Below are 27,997 nucleotides of genomic sequence, written 5' to 3' on the forward strand. Positions count from 1 at the left end.
GTTGAAGCCAACTTTGATCCACTGCTTGGATGACATCACCATATGCAAATCCATCTGCGGCAGGCCTTCCCCCAGGAATGCTTGCACTAGTTGTTGCATTTGGTTTGTTGTTTGGGGGTGCTTCAGTATTAGGCAGCCTTCTGCCCTCCCATGTTCATCTGAAAATATGTGTTCTCCCTGCAGTTGTTGTCCCCAGATGAGAGTTCCCTTGTGCTGCCTCAGTTGAATCTCCTTAACTTGACAGAGATGTGCCTGAGCAGCGGCCCTCCCCAGCTCTATCCCAAATCATACTTATTTTGCATAGGAGATACCATGGTCATGAAGATTATTCTCCCAGGGTGAGGTTCATTCATTGCATTCTGGGTATGCTGACCCCTGTGATTTCCCCAAATGTGGGAAACTCGACTGCTTTATTTGTGGTAGTGGGGGACTGTGTTTGTGTTTTCTTCTGGTCAGCTCTGGTAAAAGTCAGATTTCTTTGTTTCAGATCTTCCTCTAGCCTTGTTCTTCTTTTGAGAGTTCCCTTGTGCTGCCTCAGTTGGATCTCCTTCTCTTAACAGGGGGGGTGCCCGAGCAGCGACCCTCCCCAGCTCTAGCCCAACTCCTACTTACCTGCCAGGTGAGATACTATGATCATGAAGGTGCTTCTCCCAGGGCAAGGCTCACCCATTGCACTCTGGGTGTGCTGCCCCTGCGATTTCCCCAAATGTGGGAAACTTGACTGCATAATTTGTGTTTCCCCTGGTCGGCTCTCGTATAATTCAGATCTCTTTGTCTCAGATCTCTCTACAGCCTAGTTTGCTGTCTGTTTCCACTTCTCTTTTCTTCAGCCGCTCCCTTCTATACCCTTGTGCACTATCCTGACTTCTCCTCCCGTCTGCTTACTTTGTGCCTTCCAATGCACAATGCAAACTACAGGTAGTACTGCAGGGCCCACACCCTTTTACTTGCCTTACTGAGCAGCTCTGGAGCTGTTACAGTGCCCAGCTGCTGCAAGAAATCTGCTTGAATGCTTCAGGGGATGGGGCATGGCCAACATGAGCCCCACACCAAAGGAGGGTGGAGGTGTTTAATGCGAACTAGGGGTCATCCAAGCACCGCAAAAGGCCGCCATGCCCTGCACGCCCCTTTTCTCTTTTCATATGCAGATGAGGGTTGAAGCCAACTTTGACCAACTGCTTGGATGACATCACCCTATGCAAATCCGTCTTCTGCAGAACTTCCCCCAGGAATGCTTGCACTAGTTGTTGCATTTGGTTTGTTGTTTGGGGGTGCTTCAGTATTAGGCAGCCTTCTGCCCTCCCATGTTCATCTAAAAATATGTGTTCTCCCTGCAGTTGTTGTCCCCAGATGAGAGTTCCCTTGTGCTGCCTCAGTTGAATCTCCTTTACTTGACAGAGATGTGCATGAGCAGCGGCCCTCCCCAGCCCTATTCCAAATCATACTTATTTTGCATAGGAGATACCATGGTCATGAAGATTGTTCTCTCAGGGTGAGGTTCATTCATTGCATTTTGGGTATGCTGACCCCTGTGATTTCCCCAAATGTGGGAAACTTGACTGCATTATTTGTGGTAGTGGGAGACTGTGTTTGTGCTTTCCTCTGGTCATCTCTGGTAAAAGTCAGATTTCTTTGTTTCAGATCTTCCTCTAGCCTTGTTCTTCTTTCGAGAGTTCCCTTGTGCTGCCTCAGTTGGATCTCCTTCACTTGACAGGGGGTGCCCGAGCAGCGACCCTCCCCAGCTCTAGCCCAACTCTTACTTACCAGCCAAGTGAGATACTATGATCATGAAGGTGCTTCTCCCAGGGCAAGGCTCACCCATTGTACTCTGGGTGTGCTGCCCCTGCGATTTCCCCAAATGTGGAAAACTTGACTGCATAATTTGTGTTTCCCCTGGTCGGCTCTCGTATAATTCAGATCTCTTTGTCTCAGGTCTCTCTCCAGCCTAGTTTGCTGTCTGTTTCCACTTCTCTTTTCTGCAGCCGCTCCCTTCTATACCCTTGTGCACTATCCTGACTTCTCCTCCGGTCTGCTTACTTTGTGCCTTCCAATGCACAATGCAAACTACAGGTAGTGCTGCAGGGCCCACACCCTTTTACTTGCCTTACAGAGCAGCTCTGGAGCTGTTACAGTGCCCAGCTGCTGCAAGAAATCAGCTTGAATGCTTCAGGGGCTGGGGCATAGCCAACATGAGCCCCACACCGAAGGAGGGTGGAGGTGTTTAATGCAAACTAGGGGTCAGCCAAGCGCCGCAAAAGGCCACCATGCCCTGCACGCCCCTTTTCTGTTTTCATATGCAGACGAGGGTTGAAGCCAACTTTGACCCACTGCTTGGATGACATCACCATATGCAAATCCATCTGCGGCAGGCCTTCCCCCAGGAATGCTTGCACTAGTTGTTGCATTTGGTTTGTTGTTTGGGGGTGCTTCAGTATTAGGCAGCCTTCTGCCCTCCATGTTCATCTGAAAATATGTGTTCTCCCTGCAGTTGTTATCCCCAGATGAGAGTTCCCTTGTGCTGCCTCAGTTGAATCTCCTTTACTTGACAGAGATGTGCATGAGCAGCGGCTCTCCCCAGCCCTATTCCAAATCATACTTATTTTGCATAGGAGATACCATGGTCATGAAGATTTTTCTCCCAGGGTGAGGTTCATTCATTGCATTTTGGGTATGCTGACCCCTGTGATTTCCCCAAATGTGGGAAACTTGACTGCATTATTTGTGGTAGTGGGAGACTGTGTTTGTGCTTTCCTCTGGTCATCTCTGGTAAAAGTCAGATTTCTTTGTTTCAGATCTTCCTCTAGCCTTGTTCTTCTTTCGAGAGTTCCCTTGTGCTGCCTCAGTTGGATCTCCTTCACTTGACAGGGGGTGCCCGAGCAGCGACCCTCCCCAGCTCTAGCCCAACTCTTACTTACCAGCCAGGTGAGATACTATGATCATGAAGGTGCTTCTCCCAGGGCAAGGCTCACCCATTGTACTCTGGGTGTGCTGCCCCTGCGATTTCCCCAAATGTGGAAAACTTGACTGCATAATTTGTGTTTCCCCTGGTCGGCTCTCGTATAATTCAGATCTCTTTGTCTCAGGTCTCTCTCCAGCCTAGTTTGCTGTCTGTTTCCACTTCTCTTTTCTGCAGCCGCTCCCTTCTATACCCTTGTGCACTATCCTGACTTCTCCTCCGGTCTGCTTACTTTGTGCCTTCCAATGCACAATGCAAACTACAGGTAGTGCTGCAGGGCCCACACCCTTTTACTTGCCTTACAGAGCAGCTCTGGAGCTGTTACAGTGCCCAGCTGCTGCAAGAAATCTGCTTGAATGCTTCAGGGGATGGGGCATGGCCAACATGAGCCCCACACCAAAGGAGGGTGGAGGTGTTTAATGCAAACTAGGGGTCAGCCAAGCGCCGCAAAAGGCCACCATGCCCTGCACGCCCCTTTTCTCTTTTCATATACAGAGGAGGGTTGAAGCCAACTTTGACCCACTGCTTGGATGACATCACCATATGCAAATCCATCTGCGGCAGGCCTTCCCCCAGGAATGCTTGCACTAGTTGTTGCATTTGGTTTGTTGTTTGGGGGTGCTTCAGTATTAGGCAGCCTTCTGCCCTCCCATGTTCATCTGAAAATATATGTTCTCCCTGCAGTTGTTGTCCCCAGATGAGAGTTCCCTTGTGCTGCCTCATTTGAATCTCCTTTACTTGACAGAGATGTGCCTGAGCAGCGGCCCTCCCCAGCCCTATCCCAAATCATACTTATTTTGCATAGGAGATACCATGGTCATGAAGATTATTCTCCCAGGGTGAGGTTCATTCATTGCATTCTGGGTATGCTGACCCCTGTGATTTCCCCAAATGTGGGAAACTCGACTGCTTTATTTGTGGTAGTGGGGGACTGTGTTTGTGTTTTCCTCTGGTCAGCTCTGGTAAAAGTCAGATTTCTTTGTTTCAGATCTTCCTCTAGCCTTGTTCTTCTTTCAAGAGTTCCCTTGTGCTGCCTCAGTTGGATCTCCTTCACTTGACAAGGGGGTGCCCGAGCAGCGACCCTCCCCAGCTCTAGCCCAACTCCTACTTACCTGCCAGGTGAGATACTATGATCATGAAGGTGCTTCTCCCAGGGCAAGGCTCACCCATTGCACTCTGGGTGTGCTGCCCCTGCGATTTCCCCAAATGTGGGAAACTTGACTGCATAATTTGTGTTTCCCCTGGTCGGCTCTCATATAATTCAGATCTCTTTGTCTTAGGTCTCTCTCCAGCCTAGTTTGCTGTCTGTTTCCACTTCTTTTTTCTTGAGCCCCTCTCTTCTATACCCTTGTGCACTATCCTGACTTCTGCTCCCGTCTGCTTACTTTGTGCCTTCCAATGTACAATGCAAACTACAGGTAGTGCTGCAGGGCCCACACCCTTTTACTTGCCTTACAGAGCAGCTCTGGAGCTGTTACAGTGCCCAGCTGCTGCAAGAAATCAGCTTGAATGCTTCAGGGGATGGGGCATGGCCAACATGAGCCCCACACCAAAGGAGGGTGGAGGTGTTTAATGCGAACTAGGGGTCATCCAAGCACCGCAAACGGCCGCCATGCCCTGCACGCCCCTTTTCTCTTTTCATATGCAGATGAGGGTTGAAGCCAACTTTGACCCACTGCTTGGATGACATCAAAGTATGCAAATCCGTCTTCTGCAGAACTTCCCCCAGGAATGCTTGCACTAGTTGTTGCATTTGGTTTGTTGTTTGGGGGTGCTTCAGTATTATGCAAGCCTTCTGCCCTCCCATGTTCATCTGAAAATATGTGTTCTCCCTGCAGTTGTTGTCCCCAGATGAGAGTTCCCTTGTGCTGCCTCAGTCGAATCTCCTTTACTTGACAGAGATGTGCATGAGCAGCGGCCCTCCCCAGCCCTATTCCAAATCATACTTATTTTGCATAGGAGATACCATGGTCATGAAGATTGTTCTCCCAGGGTGAGGTTCATTCATTGCATTTTGGGTATGCTGACCCCTGTGATTTCCCCAAATGTGGGAAACTTGACTGCATTATTTGTGGTAGTGGGGGACTGTGTTTGTGCTTTCCTCTGGTCAGCTCTGGTAAAAGTCAGATTTCTTTGTCTCAGATTTTCCTCTAGCCTTGTTCTTCTTTCGAGAGTTCCCTTGTGCTGCCTCAGTTGGATCTCCTTCACTTTACAGGGGGGTACCCGAGCAGCGACCCTCCCCAGCTCTAGCCCAACTCCTACTTACCTGCCAGGTGAGATACTATGATCATGAAGGTCCTTCTCCCAGGGCAAGGCTCACCCATTGCACTCTTGGTGTGCTGCCCCTGCGATTTCCCCAAATGTGGGAAACTTGACTGCATAATTTGTGTTTCCCCTGGTCGGCTCTCGTATAATTCAGATCTCTTTGTCTCAGGTCTCTCTCCAGCCTAGTTTGCTGTCTGTTTCCACTTCTCTTTTCTTGAGCCGCTCCCTTCTATGCCCTTGCGCACTATCCTGACTTATCCTCCTGTCTGCTTACTTTGTGCCTTCAAACGCACAATGCGAACTACAGGTAGTGCTGCAGGGCCCACACCCTTTTAGTTGCCTTACAGAGCAGCTCTGGAGCTGTTACAGTGCCCAGCTGCTGCAAGAAATCATCTTGAATGCTTCAGGGGCTGGGGCAGAGCCAACATGAGCCCCACACAAAAGGAGGGTGGGGGTGTTTAATGCGAACTAAGGGTCATCCAAGCACCGCAAAAGGCCGCCATGCCCTGCATGCCCCTTTTCTCTTTTCATATGCAGATGAGGGTTCCAGCCAACTTTGGCCCACTGCTTGGATGACATCACCGTGTGCAAATCCGTCTTCTGCAGACCTTCCCCCAGGAATGCTTGTACTAGTTGTTGCATATGGTTTGATATTTGATGGTGCTTCAGTATTAGGCAGCCTTCCGCCCTCCCATGTTCATCTGAAAAGATGTGGTCTCCCTGCAGTTGTTGTCCCCAGACGAGAGTTCCCTTGTGCTTCCTCAGTTGAATCTCCTTAACTTGACGGGGGAGGGGCTGCCCGAGCAGCCACCCTCCCCAGCCCTATCCCAACTCATACTTATTTTGCATATGAGATCTCTTGATCATGAAGATTGTTCTCACAGGGTGAGTTTCATCCATTATATTTTAAAATAGGAAGGTACAAATTACATATTTGAATTGCATCTATGTGTTGGATTCAAATGTCCCCCCCCCTTCCTTTCTCAATTGTGCCCGTCAGCAACTATTCTAAGGTTGCTGCCAATGGGTGTGACACATTCATTTCTTCTGTGGGGTACACTGGACTCCACAAGGATTCACATTGTGGTGTAGAGTAGGATCTTGATCTGAGGCACCAACCGGCTCAAAGCTTTTGACTGTTCCCAAGAAGCTCAGTGCATTCTCCTCTATAACCCCGCTTCCATGAACAGGGAGCTCAGTTTGTAGTTGGTGCCTTCAGTAGCAGGCCACTTAACAGGGGCCTGCCTCAGGCAGCCTATTCTTAGCTATTAATTTTGACAAGAAAAGAAGAACTTGTTTTATGAGAATCTACAAGGGCTGCAGCAGGCTAGGTCTAATAGACATCTTTACTGCAGCTTCATCACTCCCAGCGGCGCTGTATACTCCCGTGCCCTGGTTGCTGGGTCACTGCAGCGGAGGCTCCGGTTTCTTCCTAAGGTCAGTCACACACACACCGCCCTTCCGGATCACGAGGCCGCTGATGAAGGGGAGCGTGGCCGTAGGGGGTGGACCGTGTGCGCACTGGCGTGGACACTGATTACTGGGCAGCCGCTCCACTAGCCACCAGGTACAGTTAAGGAGCACAGGTCTGGGGGTTTTTCTCCTATATTAAACTAATTTTGTACTGCCCGCAGCGCATTGTGATAGGTAATAGGGCCTGATTCAGGTTGGATTGCAATCACAATAAGCGATCCAACTGCAAAAATTGCTAAGAGCATACGCATGTGCCTGCATTTTCTGCGGCACCCCGCAGAGAATGCGATCGCCTCTGCCTGTCAATCGGGGCAGGGGGGGAGAGGGGGGTCAGCAACACTCCATTTCCAAGTCAGGGATGGAGCGGTGCGGGGGCAAGGCTTCAAAATGGGGTCTGCAATGGAGGAGACACAGGGGGCGTGGTCACAGCGGCTGTATGACATCACATTCAGCCGCTGTGATCACAAAAATGGTGGCGGCTTCCTGCGCGCACATACAGTCTGCACCAGCAGGAGGCTACACCATTTTTTATGATCACGCTGAACTGCAGTGCGACTGCAATTACAGCATGGTCAAGAAGGGAGGCGTCATGCTGGGTGGCCATTAGAGATGAGCGGGTTCGGTTCCTCGGAATCCGAACCCGCCCGAACTTCACCCTTTTTTGCACGGGTCCGAGCAGACTCGGATCCTCCCGCCTTGCACGGTTAACCCGAGCGCGCCCGAACGTCATCATCCCGCTGTCGGATTCTCACGAGACTCGGATTCTATATAAGGAGCCGCGCGTCGCCGCCATTTTCACACGTGCATTGAGATTGATAGGGAGAGGACGTGGCTGGCGTCCTCTCCGTTTAGATTAGAAGATAGAGACGAGTGACATTTGATTTACTACTAATTTGGGGAGCAGTTGAACTTGTCAGGAGTACTCAGTAGTGCAGAGTTTTGCTGATAGTGACCACCAGTTTTATTATTTATAATCCGTTCTCTGCCTGAAAAAAAACGATACACATACCATATATGTGCTCAGCCTCAGTGTGCTGCATGATATATCATCTATGTATATCTGACTGTGCTGAGTGCTCACTGCTCACACAGCTTAATTGTGGGGGAGACTGGGGAGCAGTTATAGCAGGAGTACAGTGCACACTTTTGCTGCCAGTGTGACCACCAGTATATTGTCTGCCTGAAAAAGTTAAACACTCCTGTGGTGTTTTTTTTTTTATTCTATAAACGCATTCTGCTGACAGTGTCCAGCAGGTCCGTCATACATTATATTATATAAATATTTACCTGCAGTAGTGTTATATTTTTTTTTCATCTCTATCATCTTTATCATCTCTATATTAGCAGACGCAGTACGGTAGTCCACGGCTGTGGCTATCTCTGTGTCGTCAGTGCTCGTCCATAATTGTATACCTACCTACCTGTGGTGGGTTTTTTTTTTCTATCTTCTTCATACTAGTAGTTTAGGAGTCTGCTGACAGTGTCCACCAGGTCCATCATTATATTATATACCTACAGTAGTAATATATTTATTATATTATCTATACTAGCAGACGCAGTACGGTAGTCCACGGCTGTGGCTATCTCTGTGTCGTCAGTGCTCGTCCATAATTGTATACCTACCTGTGGTGGGGGTTTTTTTTCTATCTTCTTCATACTAGTAGTTTAGGAGTCTGCTGACAGTGTCCACCAGGTCCGTCATTATATTATATACCTACAGTAGTAATATATTTAGTATATTATCTATACTAGCAGACGCAGTACGGTAGTCCACGGCTGTACCTACCTCTGTGTCGTCACTCGTCCATAATTGTATACCTAACTGTGGTGGGGGTTTTTTTTCTATCTTCTTCATACTAGTAGTTTAGGAGTCTGCTGACAGTGTCCACCAGGTCCGTCATTATATTATATACCTACAGTAGTAATATATTTAGTATATTATCTATACTAGCAGACGCAGTACTGTAGTCCACGGCTGTACCTACCTCTGTGTCGTCACTCGTCCATAATTGTATACCTACCTGTGGTGGGTTTTTTTTTTCTATCTTCTTCATACTAGTAGTTTAGCAGTCTGCTGACAGTGTCCACCAGGTCCGTCATTATATTATATACCTACAGTAGTAATATATTTAGTATATTATCTATGCTAGCAGACGCAGTACGGTAGGCCACGGCTGTGGCTATCTCTGTGTCGTCAGTGCTCGTCCATAATTGTATACCTACCTACCTGTGGTGGTTTTTTTTTTCTATCTTCTTCATACTAGTAGTTTAGGAGTCTGCTGACAGTGTCCACCAGGTCCGTCATTATATTATATACCTACAGTAGTAATATATTTAGTATATTATCTATACTAGCAGACGCAGTACGGTAGTCCACGGCTGTACCTACCTCTGTGTCGTCACTCGTCCATAATTGTATACCTACCTGTGGTGAAGTTTTTTTTCTATCTTCTTCATACTAGTAGTTTAGCAGTCTGCTGACAGTGTCCACCAGGTCTGTCATTACATTATATATACCTACAGTAGTTATATATATATTTTTTTATATCATTAATTATCATCTCTATACTAGCAGACGCAGTACGGTAGGCCACGGCTGTGGCTATCTCTGTGTCGTCAGTGCTCGTCCATAATTGTATACCTACCTACCTGTGGTGGGGTTTTTTTTTCTATCTTCATCATACTAGTAGTTTAGCAGTCTGCTGACAGTGTCCACCAGGTCCGTCATTATATAATATATACCTACAGTAGTTATATATATATATTTTTTATATCATTAATTATCATCTCTATACTAGCAGACGCAGTACGGTAGTCCACGGCTGTAGCTACCTCTGTGTCGTCAGTCACTCGTCATCCATAAGTATACTAGTATCCATCCATCTCCATTGTTTACCTGAGGTGCCTTTTAGTTGTGCCTATTAAAATATGGAGAACAAAAATGTTGAGGTTCCAAAAATAGGGAAAGATCAAGATCCACTTCCACCTCGTGCTGAAGCTGCTGCCACTAGTCATGGCCGAGACGATGAAATTCCATCAACGTCGTCTGCCGAGGCCGATGCCCAATGTCATAGTACAGAGCATGTAAAATTCAAAACACAAAAGATCAGTAAAAAAAGGACTCAAAAATCTAAATAAAAATCGTCGGAGGAGAAGCGTAAACTTGCCAATATGCCATTTACCACACGGAGTGGCAAGGAACGGCTGAGGCCCTGGCCTATGTTCATGGCTAGTGGTTCAGCTTCACATGAGGATGGAAGCACTCAGCCTCTCGCTAGAAAAATGAAAAGACTTAAGCTGGCAAAAGCACAGCAAAGAACTGTGCGTTCTTCAAAATCACAAATCCACAAGGAGAGTCCAATTGTGTCAGTTGCGATGCCTGACCTTCCCAACACTGGACGTGAAGAGCATGCACCTTCCACCATTTGCACACCCCCTGCAAGTGCTGGAAGGAGCACCCGCAGTCCAGTTCCTGATAGTCAGATTGAAGATGTCAGTGTTGAAGTACACCAGGATGAGGAGGATATGGGTGTTGCTGGCGCTGGGGAGGTGAGGTGGTTTGTTTAAGTCAGGCACCCGGGGAGACACCTGTTGTCCGTGGGAGGAATATGGCCATTGACATGCCTGGTGAAAATACCAAAAAAAACTGCTCTTCGGTGTGGAAGTATTTCAACAGAAATGCGAACAACAGGTGTCAAGCCGTGTGTTGCCTTTGTCAAGCTGTAATAAGTAGGGGTAAGGACGTTAACCACCTCGGAACATCCTCCCTTATACGTCACCTGCAGCGCATTCATCATAAGTCAGTGACAAGTTCAAAAACTTTGGGCGACAGCGGAAGCAGTCCACTGACCAGTAAATCCCTTCCTCTTGTAACCAAGCTCACGCAAACCACCCCACCAACTCCCTCAGTGTCAATTTCCTCCTTCCCCAGGAATGCCAATAGTCCTGCAGGCCATGTCACTGGCAATTCTGACGAGTTCTCTCCTGCCTGGGATTCCTCCGATGCATCCTTGAGTGTAACGCCTACTGCTGCTGGCGCTGCTGTTGTTGCTGCTGGGAGTCGATGGTCATCCCAGAGGGGAAGTCGTAAGACCACTTTTACTACTTCCACCAAGCAATTGACTGTCCAACAGTCCTTTGCAAGGAAGATGAAATATCACAGCAGTCATCCTGCTGCAAAGCGGATAACTGAGGCCTTGGCATCCTGGGCGGTGAGAAACGTGGTTCCGGTATCCATCATTACTTCAGAGCCAACTATAGACTTGATTGAGGTACTGTGTCCCCGGTACCAAATACCATCTAGGTTCCATTTCTCTAGGCAGGCGATACCGAAAATGTACACAGACCTCAGAAAAAGACTCACCAGTGTCCTAAAAAATGCAGTTGTACCCAATGTCCACTTAACCACGGACATGTGGACAAGTGGGGCAGGGCAGACTCAGGACTATATGACTGTGACAGCCCACTGGGTAGATGTATTGACTCCCGCCGCAAGAACAGCAGCGGCGGCACCAGTAGCAGCATCTCGCAAACGCCAACTCTTTCCTAGGCAGGCTACGCTTTGTATCACCGCTTTCCAGAATACGCACACAGCTGAAAACCTCTTACGGCAACTGAGGAAGATCATCGCAGAATGGCTTACCCCAATTGGACTCTCCTGTGGATTTGTGGCATCGGACAACGCCAGCAATATTGTGCGTGCATTATATCTGGGCAAATTCCAGCACGTCCCATGTTTTGCACATACCTTGAATTTGGTGGTGCAGAATTATTTAAAAAACGACAGGGGTGTGCAAGAGATGCTGTCGGTGGCCAGAAGAATTGCGGGACACTTTTGGCGTACAGGCACCACGTACAGAAGACTGGAGCAACACCAAAAACGCCTGAACCTGCCCTGCCATCATCTGAAGCAAGAAGTGGTAACGAGGTGGAATTCAACCCTCTATATGCTTCAGAGGATGGAGGAGCAGCAAAAGGCCATTCAAGCCTATACATCTGACCACGATATAGGAGGTGGAATGCACCTGTCTCAAGCGCAGTGGAGAATGATTTCAACGTTGTGCAAGATTCTGCAACCTTTTGAACTTGCCACACGTGAAGTCAGTTCAGACACTGCCAGCCTGAGTCAGGTCATTCCCGTCATCAGGCTTTTGCAGAAGAAGCTGGAGACATTGAAGGAGGAGCTAAGACAGAGCGATTCCGCTAGGCATGTGGGACTTGTGGATGGAGCCCTTCATTCGCTTAACCAGGATTCACGGGTGGTCAATCTGTTGAAATCAGAGCACTACATTTTGGCCACCGTGCTCGATCCTAGATTTAAAACCTACGTTGTATCTCTCTTTCCGGCAGACACAAGTCTGCAGGGGTTCAAAGACCTGCTGGTGAGAAAATTATCAAGTCAAGTGGAACTTGATCGGTCAACAGCTCCTCCTTCACATTCTCCCGCAATTGGGGGTGCGAGGAAAAGGCTCAGAATTCCGAGCCCACCCGCTGGCGGTGATGCAGGGCAGTCTGGAGCGACTGCTGATGCTGACATCTGGTCCGGACTGAAGGACCTGCCAACGATTACGGACATGACGTCTACTGTCACTGCATATGATTCTCTCACCATTGAAAGAATGGTGGAGGATTATATGAGTGACCGCATCCAAGTAGGCACGTCAGACAGTCCGTACGTATACTGGCAGGAAAAAGAGGCAATTTGGAGGCCCTTGCACAAACTGGCTTTATTCTACCTAAGTTGCCCTCCCACAAGTAGTACTCCGAAAGAGTGTTTAGTGCCGCCGCTCACCTTGTCAGCAATCGGCGTACGAGGTTACTTCCAGAAAATGTGGAGAAGATGATGTTCATTAAAATGAATTATAATCAATTGCTCCGTGGAGACATTGACCAGCAGCAATTGCCTCCACAAAGTACACAGGGAGCTGAGATGGTAGATTCCAGTGGGGACGAATTGATAATCTGTGAGGAGGGGGATGTACACGGTGATGAATCGGAGGATGATGATGAGGTGGACATCTTGCCTCTGTAGAGCCAGTTTGTGCAAGGAGAGATTAATTGCTTCTTTTTTGGTGGGGGTCCAAACCAACCCGTCATTTCAGTCACAGTCGTGTGGCAGACCCTGTCACTGAAATGATGGGTTGGTTAAAGTGTGCATGTCCTGTTTATACAACATAAGGGTGGGTGGGAGGGCCCAAGGACAATTCCATCTTGCACCTCTTTTTTCTTTCATTTTTCTTTGCGTCATGTGCTGTTTGGGGAGTGTTTTTTGGAAGGGCCATCCTGCGTGACACTGCAGTGCCACTCCTAGATGGGCCAGGTGTTTGTGTCAGCCACTTGGGTCGCTGAGCTTAGTCACACAGCTACCTCATTGCGCCTCTTTTTTTCTTTGCGTCATGTGCTGTTTGGGGAGTGTTTTTTGGAAGGGCCATCCTGCGTGACACTGCAGTGACACTCCTAGATGGGCCAGGTGTTTGTGTCGGCCACTTGGGTCGCTGAGCTTAGTCACACAGCTACCTCATTGCGCCTCTTTTTTTCTTTGCGTCATGTGCTGTTTGGGGAGTGTTTTTTGGAAGGGCCATCCTGCGTGACACTGCAGTGCCACTCCTAGATGGGCCAGGTGTTTGTGTCGGCCACTTGGGTCGCTGAGCTTAGTCACACAGCTACCTCATTGCGCCTCTTTTTTTCTTTGCGTCATGTGCTGTTTGGGGAGTGTTTTTTGGAAGGGCCATCCTGCGTGACACTGCAGTGCCACTCCTAGATGGGCCAGGTGTTTGTGTCGGCCACTTGGGTCGCTGAGCTTAGTCACACAGCTACCTCATTGCGCCTCTTTTTTTCTTTGCGTCATGTGCTGTTTGGGGAGTGTTTTTTGGAAGGGCCATCCTGCGTGACACTGCAGTGCCACTCCTAGATGGGCCAGGTGTTTGTGTCGGCCACTTGGGTCGCTGAGCTTAGTCACACAGCTACCTCATTGCGCCTCTTTTTTTCTTTGCGTCATGTGCTGTTTGGGGAGTGTTTTTTGGAAGGGCTATCCTGCGTGACACTGCAGTGCCACTCCTAGATGGGCCAGGTGTTTGTGTCGGCCACTTGGGTCGCTGAGCTTAGTCATCCAGCGACCTCGGTGCAAATTTTAGGACTAAAAATAATATTGTGAGGTGTAAGGTGTTAAGAATAGACTGAAAATGAGTGGAAATTATGGTTATTGAGGTTAATAATACTTTGGGATCAAAATGACTCCCAAATTCTATGAACAAGGGAAAATGTCATCATCCCGCTGTCGGATTCTCGCGAGATTCGGATTCCATATAAAGAGCTGCGCGTTGCCGCCATTTTTACTCGTGCATTGAAGAGAGAGCGGAGAGGACGTGGCTATGTTCTCTCAGTGGAAATCTCAATATCAGTGCTCAGTATCAGTGGATACTTATTGCTGCTCAGTAATACTAGTAGTGTGTCTCTCCTGCTCAGTGTCAGTTCTCAGTAGTATCCTCATCAGTGCTCAGTATCACTGCTCATTGTCTTGTGCTGCATTGTTGTGCTCAGCATACTACAGTACATTACTAATAGTCCAGTGCTGCATCTTGCTGCTCAGTGTCAGTTCTAGTATCCTCATCAGTGCTCACTATCACTGCTCATTGCATTGTGGTGTTCTGTATACTACAGTAACATAGTAATATAGTAACATATAGTAACATAGTTTTTGAGGTTGAATAGAGGCAAATTGCACATCGTGTTCATCCTGTTTTAAGTGGTGATGATTCTACATACTTGCTTAATAATGTATTATGACTAGTTAGCTACTACAACTCATGTTACCCCCGGATTAACCATGTTGATATTTTAAGTATTATAAACTTGGATAGCTTTTTCATTCAGAAATGTATACATTCCTTTTTTAAATCCAATTACAGAGTCCGCCATTACCACCTTCCCTGGCAGGGAATTCCACATCCTGATTGCCCTAACAGTGAAGATCATAGTATCTCACCTGGCAGGTAAGTAGGAGTTGGGCCAGAGCTGTGGAGGATTGCTGCTCGGGCACCCCCTGTGAAGTGAAGGAGATCCAACTGAGGCAGCACAAGGGAACTCTCGAAAGAAGAACAAGGCTAGAGGAAGATCTGAGACAAAGAAATCTGACTTTTACCAGAGCTGACCAGAGGAAAGCACAAACACAGTCCCCCACTACCACAAATAATGCAGTCGAGTTTCCCACATTTTGGAAATCACAGGGGTCAGCATACCCAGAATGCAATGAATGAACCTCACCCTGGGAGAACAATCTTCATGACCATGGTATCGCCTATGCAAAATAAGTATGATTTGGGATAGGGCTGGGGAGGGCCGCTGCTCAGGCACATCTCTGTCAAGTATAGGAGATTCAACTGAGGCAGCACAAGGGAACTCTCATCTGGGGACAACAACTGCAGGGAGAACAGATGAACATGGGAGGGCAGAAGGCTGCCTAATACTGAAGCACCCCCAAACAACAAACCAAATGCAACAACTAGTGCAAGCATTCCGGGGGGAAGGCCTGCAGCAGATGGATTTGCATATGGTGATGTCATCCAAGCAGTGGGTCAAAGTTGGCTTCAATCCTCATCTGCATATGAAAAGAGAAAAGGGGCGTGCAGGGCATGGCGGCCTTTTGCGGCGCTTGGATGACCCCTAGTTCGCATTAAACACCTCCACCCTCCTTTGGTGTGGGGCTCATGTTGACAATGCCCCAGCCTCTGAAGCATTCAAGCTTATTTCTTACAGCAGCTTGGCACTGAAACAGCTCCAGAGCTGCTCTGTAAGGCAAGTAAAAGGGTGTGTAGTTTGCATTGTGCATTGGAAGGCACAAAGTAAGCAGACAGGAGGAGAAGTCAGGATAGTGCACAAGGGTATAAAAGGGAGGGGCTCAAGAAAAAAGAAGTGGAAACAGACAGCAAACTAGGCTGGAGAGAGACCTGAGACAAAGAGATCTGAATTATACGAGAGCCGACCAGGGGAAACACAAATTATGCAGTCAAGTTTCCCACATTTGGGGAAATCGCAGGGGCAGCACACCCAGAGTGCAATGGGTGAGCCTTGCCCTGGGAGAAGCACCTTCATGATCATAGTATCTCACCTGGCAGGTAAGTAGGAGTTGGGCTTGAGCTGGGGAGGGTCGCTGCTCGGGCACCGCGCTGTCAACTGAAGGAGATCCAACTGAGGCAGCACAAGGGAACTCTCGAAAGAAGAACAAGGCTAGAGGAAGATCTGAAACAAAGAAATCTGACTTTTACCAGAGCTGACCAGAGGAAAACACAAACACAGTCCCCCACTACCACAAATAATGCAGTCGAGTTACCCACATTTGGGGAAATCACAGGGGTCAGCATACCCAGAATGCAATGAATGAACCTCACCCTGGGAGAATAATCTTCATGACCATGGTATCTCCTATGCAAAATAAGTATGATTTGGGATAGGGCTGGGGAGGGCCGCTGCTCAGGCACATCTCTGTCAAGTAAAGGAGATTCAACTGAGGCAGCACAAGGGAACTCTCATCTGGGGACAACAACTGCAGGGAGAACACATATTTTCAGATGAACATGGGAGGGCAGAAGGCTGCCTAATACTGAAGCACCCCCAAACAACAAACCAAATGCAACAACTAGTGCAAGCATTCCTGGGGGAAGGCCTGCCGCAGATGGATTTGCATATGGTGATGTCATCCAAGCAGTGGGTTAAAGTTGGCTTCAACCCTCGTCTGCATATGAAAAGAGAAAAGGGGCGTGCAGGGCATGGCGGCCTTTTGCGGCGCTTGGATGACCCTTAGTTTGCATTAAACACCCCCACCCTCCTTCGGTGTGGGTCTCATGTTGGCCATGCCCCAGCCCCTGAAGCATTCAAGCTGATTTCTTGCAGCAGCTTGGTACTGTAACAGCTCCAGAGCTGCTCTGTAAGGCAAGTAAAAGGGTGTGGGCCCTGCAGCACTACCTGTAGTTTGCATTGTGCATTGGAAGGCACAAAGTAAGCAGACGGGAGAAGTAAGGATAGTGCGCAAGGGCATAGAAGGGAGCGGCTCAAGAAAAGAGAAGTGGAAACAGACAGCAAACTAGGCTGGAGAGAGACCTGAGACAAAGAGATTTGAATTATACGAGAGCCGACCAGGGGAAACACAAATTATGCAGTCAAGTTTCCCACATTTGGGGAAATCGCAGGAGCAGCACACCCAGAGTGCAATGGGTGAGCCTTGCCCTGGGAGAAGCACCTTCATGATCATAGTATCTCACCTGGCAGGTAAGTAGGAGTTGGGCTAGAGCTGGGGAGGGTCGCTGCTCGGGTACCCCCCTGTCAAGTGAAGGAGATCCAACTGAGGCAGCACAAGGGAATTCTCGAAAGAAGAACAAGGCTAGAGGAAGATCTGAGACAAAGAAATCTGACTTTTACCAGAGCTGACCAGAGGAAAGCACAAACACAGTCCCCCACTACCACAAATAATGCAGTCGAGTTTCCCACATTTGGGGAAATCACAGGGATCAGCATACCCAGAATGCAATGAATGAACCTCACCCTGGGAGAACAATCTTCATGACCATGGTATCTCCTATGCAAAATAAGTATGATTTGGGATAGGGCTGGGGAGGGCCGCTGCTCAGGCACATCTCTGTCAAGTAAAGGAGAGATGGTCTGCCAGATTACATAATGCATACCAGAGCCATAACTAGACTTTTTGGTGCCCTGTGACAGATAATTATATGCCCCCCCCCTCCCCATTTTTGCAATATGGACAAAAGGTGCATGCCTTCTGGGGAAGGGGCATAACAAGATTGGTCTCAGAGAAAGCACATGAGATATGAAGATATATCTAGTATACTTGGCACTTAATGGTTTGTGGTATTGCCGGGGTGCCCTCCTTAAATGCATATACAGTCACACATGGCATGTTTGTGCAAATGGCATATCAGCAGTCAGCACTAACTGGTGACATGCCATTTGTACAAGTAAGCCATGTGTGACTAATATATAAACATGCTTTATTAAATAACACCTCAAACTATCATACCCAGGATTCAAACCTATAACCTGTTGAATTCTAATCAAACACCCTACCCATTGAGCTACTTGATCCTGCATCTATTCTAACCTCCAAAAACAGATTCAGTTGCATTTTCCAGCGTGTTTTGTTTGCGCCTTTGCAAATGTCTTACATCGACAAACTTATTTAGTACTATTTTGCAAATAGGGTTAGATTGTCGCAACATTGTGTTCCCTAATTGCTTGATTTTTTAAATGCAACAATTGATAAAGACACCTGATAATTGCTCTGTGGAGTCTTATTTTGTGTTTTGTGTTTAGTCTTTAGATCTGAATTTGAATGTACTTGTGAACTAACTTAATTTCCTACTTCTAAATTCATTCCTAAATTCACTACTTACATGAATCCTGTAGTTGGGCATTTTGGGACTTCGATTGTGGGCATTGTTTTGTGTCCAGACCAGCAGCAGGTGGTGTGCATTTGCTGGAAAGGCATCGAAGACCTCCGATATGCTGCATCTCCTGATGTGTGTCTCCCTCAAGTGGCTGTCAGCAAATGCCTGCTAGACATGCATCATAGAACAGGCATGCTAAAACATGGGTCTTCAACCTGCGACCCTCCAGCTGCTGTGGAACTACACATCCCAGCATGCCCTGCCTCAGTTTTAGCATACCTTAATAGCAAAACTGTGGCAGGGCATGCTGGGATGTGTAGTTTCACAGCAGCTGGAGGGCCACAGGATGAAGACCCATGTGCTAGAGCCAAGCCAGCTAGAGCTGGGTGGTTGGGTGGGTGGTGTGTCGGAGGTGGAGCACATGCAAATGATTGTGTATCATCCAGCTAGTGAGAGAGAAAACTCATGCAGGAGTGTGCCTGCTTGTCAGTGGGTTATGCACCTTGCCAGACGTTAAATCTACATAGAGCAGCTGGAGGGGACAAGAGCAGGTTTGCAAAATATAGATAGAAGAGCATATATGCTGGCGCATTCTCCATGATTGTGTCAGCTTATGTTTTGGTGCACTGCACTTTCCTCCACTAAGTTTTAGCCATTTTTGTTAAGCTCAAGTGTAGTTGCTTCTCGGCCTTTTGGCTGTGATCTTGTATCGTGGTTGAAGGGTCTGCTGGAGGGAGGGATTGTTTTCTTCATTGGCGAAAGACCAAAGATATTCCAGGATGGAAGGCTTGGGAACACTATCTGTTTTTCAGTTGTGGAAGAGCACAGAGGTCGGATTGGACTACATTCTATAGTAAAGGATATCTTTCTATTTATTGACCCTCCCCTTATATGTGTCTGTGTTACAATAAAGCTTCGGTTTTGTGAATTCCTCACCCTCTTACACTCCACACCCATAGCCTTATTAACTGTTGTATTGTTGTATAGTTTAAATGTATAGTGCAGTTCATGATTTATAGTGTAGGCTGGCCTGTGCTGTAGTTCTTGAACTGTACTATACCGTCAGCATTTGTATTGTGTTTTGGCTGTGCTGCAACACTGTATTTATGTGTGTAATGTTTATGTATGTTTTTTTTATGTCAATAAAGACTGCTTTTTCAAGCCAATATCTGAAAACAATCAATGTTTATCTTTGATGGCAATAAAAGTGGTATGATATTTGATGCTTTTGAAATCCAATATCTGATATGTCCCCTATCTGGGAACCATATATTAAATGGCTTTTCAGAAAAGGGAGATGGGAGAAGAGCTTTCAGTACTTGTAGGACCGATGCACATAAAGAAGCAAAAAAACATACATAAACATTACACACATAAGTACCGCGTTGCGGCACAGCCAAAACACAATAGAAATGCTGACGGTATAGTACAGTTCAAGAACTACAGCACAGGCCAGCCTACACTATAAATCATGAACTGCACTATACATTTAAACTGTACAATAATACAACAGTTAATAAGGCTATGGGTGTGGAGTGTAAGAGGGTGAGGGAATCACAAGCCCGAAGCTTTATTGAAAGACTGACACATATAAGGGGAGGATTAATAAATAGAAAGACATCCTTTACTATAGAATGTAGTCCAATCCGGTCTTTCAACTCTTCCACAATTGAAAAACGGATAGTGTTCCCAAGCCTTCCATCCTGGAATATCTTTGGTCTTTCGCCAATGAAGAAAGCAATCCCTCCCTCCAGCAGACCCTTCAACCACAATACAAGATCACAGCCAAAAGGCCGAGAAGCAACTACACTTGAGCTTAACAAAAATGGCTAAAACTTAGTGGAGGAAAGTGCAGTGCACCAAAACATAAGCTGACACAATCATGGAGAATGCGCCAGCATATATGCTCTTCTATCTATATTTTGCAAACCTGCTCTTGTCCCCTCCAGCTGCTCTATGTAGATTTAACGTCTGGCAAGGTGCATAACCCACTGACAAGCAGGCACACTCCTGCATGAGTTTTCTCTCTCACTAGCTGGATGATACACAATCATTTGCATGTGCTCCACCTCCGACACACCACCCACCCAACCACCCAGTCACCAGAGCCACCCACAAACCAACTGGCTCCGTGATTTAATTTGCACAGTGTAGTCATCCAGGCAGCATGTCCTTCTCAATGGAAGGATCTCTGGTTCCATGGAATCTTCCGCATTGGAATGCTGCGGAACAAAAAGGATTTAAATATTCAGCTTGCTAGCATTCAATGTACCTGTGGCTTGGCTCTAGCACATGGGTCTTCATCCTGTGGCCCTCCAGCTGCTGTGAAATTACACATCCCAGCATGCCCAGCCACAGTTTTGCTATTAAGGTATGCTAAAACTGAGGCAGGGCATGCTGGGATGTGTAGTTCCACAGCAGCTGGAGGGTCGCAGGTTGAAGACCCATGTTTTAGCATGCCTGTTCTATGATGCATGTTCCGTGATGTCACAATCAGCTTGGAATGGGGTGTCTAGCAGGCATTTGCTGACAGCCACTTGAGGGAGACACACATCAGGAGATGCAGCATATCGGAGGTCTTCGATGCCTTTCCAGCAAATGCACACCACCTGCTGCTGGTCTGGACACAAAACAATGCCCACAATCGAAGTCCCAAAATGCCCAACTACAGGATTCATGTAAGTAGTGAATTTAGGAATGAATTTAGAAGTAGGAAATTAAGTTAGTTCACAAGTACATTCAAATTCAGATCTAAAGTCTAGGTAGGCCTCACGTCCTGGCAGCCGCCAGCATTTAAAAATGCCTTGATTAGAGGTACGGAATTAAATGTAGATAAGAAGTAGACACAAAATAAGACTCCGCAGAGCAGTTATCAGGTGTTTTTATCAATTGTTGCATTTAAAAAATCAAGCAATTAGGGAACACAATGTTGCAACAATGTAACCCTATTTGCAAAATAGTACTAAATAAGTTTGTCGATGTAAGACATTTGCAAAGGCGCATCCAAAACACGCTGGAAAATGCAACTGAATCTGTTTTTGGAGGCTAGAATAGGAAATGTGCATCGGTCCTACAAGTACTGAAAGCTCTTCTCCCATCTCCCTTTTCTGAAAAGCCATTTAATATATGGTTCCCAGATAGGGGACATATCAGATATTGCCTTTCAAAAGCAGCAAATATCATACCACTTCTATTGCCATCAAAGATAAACATTGATTGTTTTCAGATATTGGATTGAAAAAGCAGTCTTTATTGACATAAAGAAGCAAAAAAAACATACATAAACATTACACACATAAGTACTGTGTTGCAGCACAGCCAAAACACAATACAAATGCTGTCGGTATAGTACAGTTCAAGAACTACAGCACAGGCCAGCCTACACTATAAATCATGAACTGCACTATACATTTAAACAATACAATAGTTAATAAGGCTATGGGTGTGGAGTGTAAGAGGGTGACGGAATCACAAGCCCAAAGCTTTATTGAAAGACAGACACATATAAAGGGAGGATTAATAAATACAAAGATACCCTTTACTATAGAATGTAGTCCAATCCGGTCTTTCAACTCTTCCACAACTGAAAAACAGATAGTGTTCCCAAGCCTTCCATCCTGGAATATCTTCAGTCTCTCGCCAATGAAGAAAACAATCCCTCCAGCAGACTCTTCAACCACGATACAATATCACAGCCAAAAGAGCGAGAAGCAACTACACTTGCGTTTAAACAAAATGGCTAAAACTTAGTGGAGGAAAGTGCAGTGCACCAAAACATAAGCTGACACAATCATGGAGAATGCGCCAGCATATATGCTCTTCTGTCTATATTTTCCAAACCTGCTCTTGTCCCCTCCAGTTGCTCCATGTAGATTTGACGTCTGGCAAGGTGCATAACTCACTGACAAGCAGGCACACTCCTGCATTAGTTTTCTCTCTCACTAGCTGGATGATACACATTCATTTGCATGTGCTCCACCTCCGACATACCGCCCACCCAACCACCCAGTCACCAGAGCCACCCACAAGCCAACTAGCTCCGTGATTTAATTTGCACAGTGCAGTCATCCAGGCAGCATGTCCTTCTCAATGGAATAATCTCTGGTTCCATGGAATCTTCCGCATTGGAATGCTGCGGAACAAAAAGGATTTAAACATTCAGCTTGCTAGCATTCAATGTACCTGCGGTTTGGTTCTAGCACATGGGTCTTCATCCTGTGGCCCTCCAGCTGCTGTGAAACTACACATCCCAGCATGCCCTGCCACAGTTTTGCTATTAAGGTATGCTTAAACTGAGGCAGGGCATGCTGGGATATGTAGTTCCACAGCAGCTGGAGGGTCGCAGGTTGAAGACCCATGTTCTAGCATGCCTGTTCTATGATGCATGTTCCGTGATGTCACAATCAGCTTGGAATGGGGTGTCTAGCATGCATTTGCTGACAGCCACTTGAGGCAGACACACATCAGGAGATGCAGCATATCGGAGGTCTTCGATGCCTTTCCAGCAAATGCACACCACCAGCTGCTGGTCTGGACACAAAACAATGCCCACAATTGAAGGCTCAAAATGCCCAACTACAGGATTAATGTAAGTAGTGAATTTAGGAATGAATTTAGAAGTAGGAAATTAAGTTAGTTCACAAGTACATTCAAATTCAGATCTAAAGACTAGGTAGGCCTCACGTCCTGGCAGCGCCCAGCATTTAAAAATGCCTTGATTAGAGGTAGGGAATTAAATGTAGATAAGAAGTAGACACAAAATAAGACTCCACAGAGCAATTATCAGGTGTCTTTATCAATTTTTGCATTTAAAAATTCAAGCAATTAGGGAACACAATGTTGCGACAATGTAACCCTATTTGCAAAATAGTACTAAATAAGTTTGTCGATGTAAGACATTTGCAAAGGCGCAAACAAAACACGCTGGAAAATGCAACTGAATCTGTTTTTGGAGGTTAGAATAGATGCAGGATCAAGTAGCTCAATGGGTAGGGTGTTTGATTAGAATTCAACAGGTTATAGGTTTGAATCCTGGGTATGATAGTTTGAGGTGTATGTTTGTATATATTAGTCACACATGGCTTACTTGTACAAATGGCATGTCACCAGTTAGTGCTGACTGCTGATATGCCATTTACACAAACATGCCATGTGTGACTGTATATGCATTTAAGGAGGGCACCCCGGCAATACCACAAACCATTGAGTGTCAAGTATACTAGATATATCTTCATATCTCATGTGCTTTCTCTGAGACCAATCTTGTTATGCCCCTTCCCCACAAGGCATGCACCTTTTGTCCATATTGAAAAAATGGGGGGGGAGGGAGGGAGGGAGGGAGGGGGGGGGGGGCATATAATTCTCTGTCACAGGGAACCAAAAAGTCTAGTTATGGCTCTGGTATGCATTATGTAATCTGGCAGACCATCTCTCCAACACTGGCTGGTTGGAATAGAAATCCGGTTATCTATGTGTGCAAATGACCATCAACGATTTACTCTCAAACACTAAAAAATGGACAAAAATGGTCCCCTAAACAAATTGGTTAAATTTTGGGTTTAACCAATTTGTGTAATGACCATTTTTGACCACTTTTCTAGTGTTTGGGAGCAAATGGCTAATTGACATTTGCTCCAATACATTACCAGATTTTCATTCCATCCATCCAGACTGGATAGATAGCCTGACAGATAATTGTGTAGTGTACGCCCAGGATAACTGTCAGTCATGCTTTATTTTATGACGGCACATAAATGGGTGGGCAGATCCAGGGCAAGCACTGCCCACTCATGCATAGTTGTCAACTGATGTGAAGTTCCAGGGGGCAATCTCAGTTATAAAGAGAAGTATCTGGAAATTGTCCCTAGTTAAAAAAAAAAATTTGATCAACTCCATTTATTTAGTATGATATCCCAGGTGATAGGATGCCAGCAGTCAGAACAACATACTTTATTAAATAACACATCTCAAACTACCATACCCAGGATTCAAACCTATAACCTGTTGAATTCTAATCAAACACCCTACCTATTGAGCTATTTGATCCTGCATAAAAATTGTGAACATTATATGAAGCTACTGGTACTTTGCAAAAAAAAAAGAATCAGCATTACAACGCAGCAGATCCATGCAGTTTGCAGCCACACACTACATGTATCTGCTCAGCCACAATGCTGATTATTTCTTCACAAAGTGCAAGGTGAGCTCCAAACAGAATTCTCTAGCTTAGAATTATACCTTTCTTTGCCAAACCTAGAAGTCGGGCCCCCCACCCTGGGATCCCCCAGAGGGAGGCCTGCACCGTCATGCGGCAGGCTTGTCCGTTTTGGAAGCAGGCTGATGGGCAGCCCAGGATTGCTTCAGTCTGGGCTTGGCAGGTCTGGAAACATGAGCTTGCTTTGGGTATGCCTGACCTTGGGTACGCTTTACCTGGAAGATGAAAGGGCCAAGTAAAGTACTTTTAGCCTTCTGCGTGGTAGGAGTCATACTAGGTAGGCTAGCTGTTTTAGCAGTAGCCAGATCAGCTACAATCTTATTGAGGTCTTCTCCAAAAGGAGATTCAACTGAGGCAGCACAAGGGAACTCTCATCTGGGGACAACAACTGCAGGGAGAACACATATTTTCAGATGAACATGGTAGGGCAGAAGGCTGCCTAATACTGAAGCACCCCCAAACAACAAATCAAATGCAACTTACTTGACAGAGATGTGCCTGAGCAACGGCCCTCCACAGCCCTATCCCAAATCATACTTATTTTGCATAGGAGATACCATGGTCATGAAGATTGTTCTCCCAGGGTTAGGTTCATTCATTGCATTCTGGGTATGCTGACCCCTGTGATTTCCCCAAATGTGGGAAACTCGACTGCATTATTTGTGGTAGTGGGGGACTGTGTTTGTGCTTTCCTCTGGTCAGCTCTGGTAAAAGTCAGATTTCTTTGTCTCAGATCTTCCTCTAGCCTTGTTCTTCTTTCGAGAGTTCCCTTGTGCTGCCTCAGTTGGATCTCCTTCACTTGACAGGGGGGTGCCCGAGCAGCGACCCTCCCAAGCTCTAGCCCAACTCCTACTTACCAGCCAGGTGAGATACTATGATCATGAAGTTGCTTCTCCCAGGGCAAGGCTCACCCATTGCACTCTGGGTGTGCTGCTCCTGCGATTTCCCCAAATGTGGGAAACTTGACTGCATAATTTGTGTTTCCCCTGGTCGGCTCTCGTATAATTCAGATCTCTTTGTCTCAGGTCTCTCTCCAGCCTAGTTTGCTGTCTGTTTCCACTTCTCTTTTCTTGAGCTGCTCCCTTCTATGCCCTTGCGCACTATCCTGACTTCTCCCGTCTGCTTACTTTGTGCCTTCCAAACTACAGGTAGTGCTGCAGGGCCCACACCCTTTTACTTGCCGTACAGAGCAGCTCTAGAGCTGTTACAGTGCCCAGCTGCTGCAAGAAATCAGCTTGAATTCTTCAGGGGCTGTGGCATAGCCAACATGAGCCCCACACCGAAGGAGGGTGGAGGTGTTTAATGCGAACTAGGGGTCATCCAAGCGCCGCAAAAGGCCGCCATGCCCTGCACGCCCCTTTTCTCTTTTCATATGCAGACGAGGGTTGAAGCCAACTTTGACCCACTGCTTGGATGACATCACCATATGCAAATCCATCTGCTGCAGGCCTTCCCCCAGGAATGCTTGCACTAGTTGTTGCATTTGGTTTGTTGTTTGGGGGTGCTTCAGTATTAGGCAGCCTTCTGCCCTCCCATGTTCATCTGAAAATATGTGTTCTCCCTGCAGTTGTTGTCCCCAGATGAGAGTTCCCTTGTGCTGCCTCAGTTGAATCTCCTTTACTTGACAGAGATGTGCCTGAGCAGCGGCCCTCCCCAGCCCTATCCCAAATCATACTTATTTTGCATAGGAGATACCATGGTCATGAAGATTGTTCTCCCAGGGTGAGGTTCATTCATTGCATTCTGGGTATGCTGACCCCTGTGATTTCCCCAAATGTGGGAAACTCGACTGCATTATTTGTTGTAGTGGGGGACTGTGTTTGTGTTTTCCTCTGGTCAGCTCTGGTAAAAGTCAGATTTCTTTGTCTCAGATCTTTCTCTAGCCTTGTTCTTCTTTCGAGAGTTCCCTTGTGCTGCCTCAGTTGGATCTCCTTCACTTGACAGGGGGGTGCCCGAGCAGCGACCCTACCCAGCTCTAGCCCAACTCCTACTTACCTGCCAGGTGAGATACTATGATCATGAAGGTGCTTCTCCCAGGGCAAGGCTCACCCATTGCACTCTGGGTGTGCTGCCCCTGCGATTTCCCCAAATGTGGGAAACTTGACTGCAGAATTTGTGTTTCCCCTGGTCGGCTCACGTATAATTCAGATCTCTTTGTCTCAGGTCTCTCTACAGCCTAGTTTGCTGTCTGTTTCCACTTCTTTTTTCTTGAGCCCCTCCCTTTTATACCCTTGTGCACTATCCTGACTTCTCCTCCTGTCTGCTTACTTTGTGCCTTCCAATGCACAATGCAAACTACAGGTAGTGCTGCAGGGCCCACACCCTTTTACTTGCCTTACAGAGCAGCTCTGGAGCTGTTACAGTGCCAAGCTGCTGCAAGAAATCAGCTTGAATGCTTCAGGGGCTGGGGCATGGCCAACATGAGACCCACACCGAAGGAGGGTGGGGGTGTTTCATGCAAACTAAGGGTCATCCAAGCACCGCAAAAGGCCGCCATGCCCTGCACGCCCCTTTTCTCTTTTCATATGCAGACGAGGGTTGAAGCCAACTTTGACCCACTGCTTGGATGACATCACCATATGCAAATCCATCTGCGGCAGGCCTACCCCCAGGAATGCTTGCACTAGTTGTTGCATTTGGTTTGTTGTTTGGGGGTGCTTCAGTATTAGGCAGCCTTCTGCCCTCCCATGTTCATCTGAAAATATGTGTTCTCCCTGCAGTTGTTGTCCCCAGATGAGAGTTCCCTTGTGCTGCCTCAGTTGAATCTCCTTTACTTGACAGAGATGTGCCTGAGCAGCGGCCCTCCCCAGCCCTATCCCAAATCATACTTATTTTGCATATGAGATACCATGGTCATGAAGATTATTCTCCCAGGGTGAGGTTCATTCATTGCATTCTGGGTATGCTGACCCCTGTGATTTCCCCAAATGTGGGTAACTCGACTGCATTATTTGTGGTAGTGGGGGACTGTGTTTGTGTTTTCCTCTGGTCAGCTCTGGTAAAAGTCAGATTTCTTTGTTTCAGATCTTCCTCTAGCCTTGTTCTTCTTTCGAGAGTTCCCTTGTGCTGCCTCAGTTGGATCTCCTTCACTTGACAGGGGGGTGCCCGAGCAGCGACCCTCCCCAGCTCAAGCCCAACTCCTACTTACCTGCCAGGTGAGATACTATGATCATGAAGGTGCTTCTTCCAGGGCAAGGCTCACCCATTGCACTCTGGGTGTGCTGCCCCTGCGATTTCCCCAAATGTGGGAAACTTGACTGCATAATTTGTGTTTCCCCGGGTCGGCTCTCGTATAATTCAGATCTCTTTGTCTCAGGTCTCTCTCCAGCCTAGTTTGCTGTCTGTTTCCACTTCTTTTTTCTTGAGCCCCTCCCTTTTATACCCTTGTGCACTATCCTGACTTCTCCTCCTGTCTGCTTACTTTGTGCCTTCCAATGCACAATGCAAACTACACACCCTTTTACTTGCCTTACAGAGCAGCTCTGGAGCTGTTACAGTGCCAAGCTGCTGTAAGAAATCAGCTTGAATGCTTCAGGGGCTGGGGCATTGTCAACATGAGCCCCACACCGAAGGAGGGTGGGGGTGTTTAATGCGAACTAAGGGTCATCCAAGCGCCGCAAAAGGCCGCCATGCCCGGCATACCCCTTTTCTCTTTTCATATGCAGATGAGGGTTCCAGCCAACTTTGGCCCAC

General features: G+C 47.0%; 17 non-coding genes and 4 pseudogenes across 17 annotated transcripts; 16 read left to right on the top strand and 5 right to left on the bottom strand.

Moving 5' to 3' along the window:
* The first annotated feature begins 287 nt into the window (after positions 1-287).
* LOC134938011 (U1 spliceosomal RNA) lies at positions 288-451 on the top strand. Its single transcript, XR_010180684.1, has one exon. It is a non-coding gene; the product is annotated as a U1 spliceosomal RNA (small nuclear RNA).
* Positions 452-604: 153 nt separating this feature from the next.
* LOC134938044 (U1 spliceosomal RNA) lies at positions 605-767 on the top strand. Its single transcript, XR_010180709.1, has one exon. It is a non-coding gene; the product is annotated as a U1 spliceosomal RNA (small nuclear RNA).
* Positions 768-1,441: 674 nt separating this feature from the next.
* On the top strand, positions 1,442-1,605 carry LOC134938001 (U1 spliceosomal RNA). Its single transcript, XR_010180676.1, has one exon. It is a non-coding gene; the product is annotated as a U1 spliceosomal RNA (small nuclear RNA).
* Positions 1,606-1,756: 151 nt separating this feature from the next.
* On the top strand, positions 1,757-1,919 carry LOC134938133 (U1 spliceosomal RNA). Its single transcript, XR_010180768.1, has one exon. It is a non-coding gene; the product is annotated as a U1 spliceosomal RNA (small nuclear RNA).
* A 673-nt stretch (positions 1,920-2,592) lies between these two features.
* LOC134938007 (U1 spliceosomal RNA) lies at positions 2,593-2,756 on the top strand. Its single transcript, XR_010180680.1, has one exon. It is a non-coding gene; the product is annotated as a U1 spliceosomal RNA (small nuclear RNA).
* Positions 2,757-2,907: 151 nt separating this feature from the next.
* LOC134938096 (U1 spliceosomal RNA) lies at positions 2,908-3,070 on the top strand. Its single transcript, XR_010180745.1, has one exon. It is a non-coding gene; the product is annotated as a U1 spliceosomal RNA (small nuclear RNA).
* Positions 3,071-3,744: 674 nt separating this feature from the next.
* Positions 3,745-3,908, top strand: LOC134937991 (U1 spliceosomal RNA). The gene has a single exon (XR_010180668.1). It is a non-coding gene; the product is annotated as a U1 spliceosomal RNA (small nuclear RNA).
* A 152-nt stretch (positions 3,909-4,060) lies between these two features.
* LOC134938066 (U1 spliceosomal RNA) lies at positions 4,061-4,202 on the top strand (annotated as a pseudogene).
* Positions 4,203-4,898: 696 nt separating this feature from the next.
* On the top strand, positions 4,899-5,062 carry LOC134937947 (U1 spliceosomal RNA). Its single transcript, XR_010180629.1, has one exon. It is a non-coding gene; the product is annotated as a U1 spliceosomal RNA (small nuclear RNA).
* A 152-nt stretch (positions 5,063-5,214) lies between these two features.
* Positions 5,215-5,377, top strand: LOC134938136 (U1 spliceosomal RNA). The gene has a single exon (XR_010180771.1). It is a non-coding gene; the product is annotated as a U1 spliceosomal RNA (small nuclear RNA).
* A 9,467-nt stretch (positions 5,378-14,844) lies between these two features.
* Positions 14,845-15,007, bottom strand: LOC134938000 (U1 spliceosomal RNA). Its single transcript, XR_010180675.1, has one exon. It is a non-coding gene; the product is annotated as a U1 spliceosomal RNA (small nuclear RNA).
* A 645-nt stretch (positions 15,008-15,652) lies between these two features.
* LOC134938045 (U1 spliceosomal RNA) lies at positions 15,653-15,815 on the bottom strand. The gene has a single exon (XR_010180710.1). It is a non-coding gene; the product is annotated as a U1 spliceosomal RNA (small nuclear RNA).
* Positions 15,816-15,967: 152 nt separating this feature from the next.
* LOC134937999 (U1 spliceosomal RNA) lies at positions 15,968-16,131 on the bottom strand. Its single transcript, XR_010180674.1, has one exon. It is a non-coding gene; the product is annotated as a U1 spliceosomal RNA (small nuclear RNA).
* Positions 16,132-16,823: 692 nt separating this feature from the next.
* On the bottom strand, positions 16,824-16,965 carry LOC134938071 (U1 spliceosomal RNA; annotated as a pseudogene).
* Positions 16,966-17,117: 152 nt separating this feature from the next.
* On the bottom strand, positions 17,118-17,281 carry LOC134937941 (U1 spliceosomal RNA). Its single transcript, XR_010180624.1, has one exon. It is a non-coding gene; the product is annotated as a U1 spliceosomal RNA (small nuclear RNA).
* Positions 17,282-24,837: 7,556 nt separating this feature from the next.
* LOC134937954 (U1 spliceosomal RNA) lies at positions 24,838-25,001 on the top strand. Its single transcript, XR_010180635.1, has one exon. It is a non-coding gene; the product is annotated as a U1 spliceosomal RNA (small nuclear RNA).
* Positions 25,002-25,153: 152 nt separating this feature from the next.
* LOC134938119 (U1 spliceosomal RNA) lies at positions 25,154-25,316 on the top strand. The gene has a single exon (XR_010180760.1). It is a non-coding gene; the product is annotated as a U1 spliceosomal RNA (small nuclear RNA).
* A 659-nt stretch (positions 25,317-25,975) lies between these two features.
* LOC134937979 (U1 spliceosomal RNA) lies at positions 25,976-26,139 on the top strand. Its single transcript, XR_010180657.1, has one exon. It is a non-coding gene; the product is annotated as a U1 spliceosomal RNA (small nuclear RNA).
* A 152-nt stretch (positions 26,140-26,291) lies between these two features.
* LOC134938107 (U1 spliceosomal RNA) lies at positions 26,292-26,443 on the top strand (annotated as a pseudogene).
* A 685-nt stretch (positions 26,444-27,128) lies between these two features.
* On the top strand, positions 27,129-27,292 carry LOC134938016 (U1 spliceosomal RNA). Its single transcript, XR_010180689.1, has one exon. It is a non-coding gene; the product is annotated as a U1 spliceosomal RNA (small nuclear RNA).
* Positions 27,293-27,444: 152 nt separating this feature from the next.
* Positions 27,445-27,597, top strand: LOC134938063 (U1 spliceosomal RNA; annotated as a pseudogene).
* The last annotated feature ends 400 nt before the right edge of the window (positions 27,598-27,997 follow it).

The sequence above is a fragment of the Pseudophryne corroboree genome, chromosome 6 (genome assembly GCF_028390025.1).
Source record: "Pseudophryne corroboree isolate aPseCor3 chromosome 6, aPseCor3.hap2, whole genome shotgun sequence".
NCBI classification, from domain to species: Eukaryota; Metazoa; Chordata; class Amphibia; order Anura; family Myobatrachidae; genus Pseudophryne; species Pseudophryne corroboree.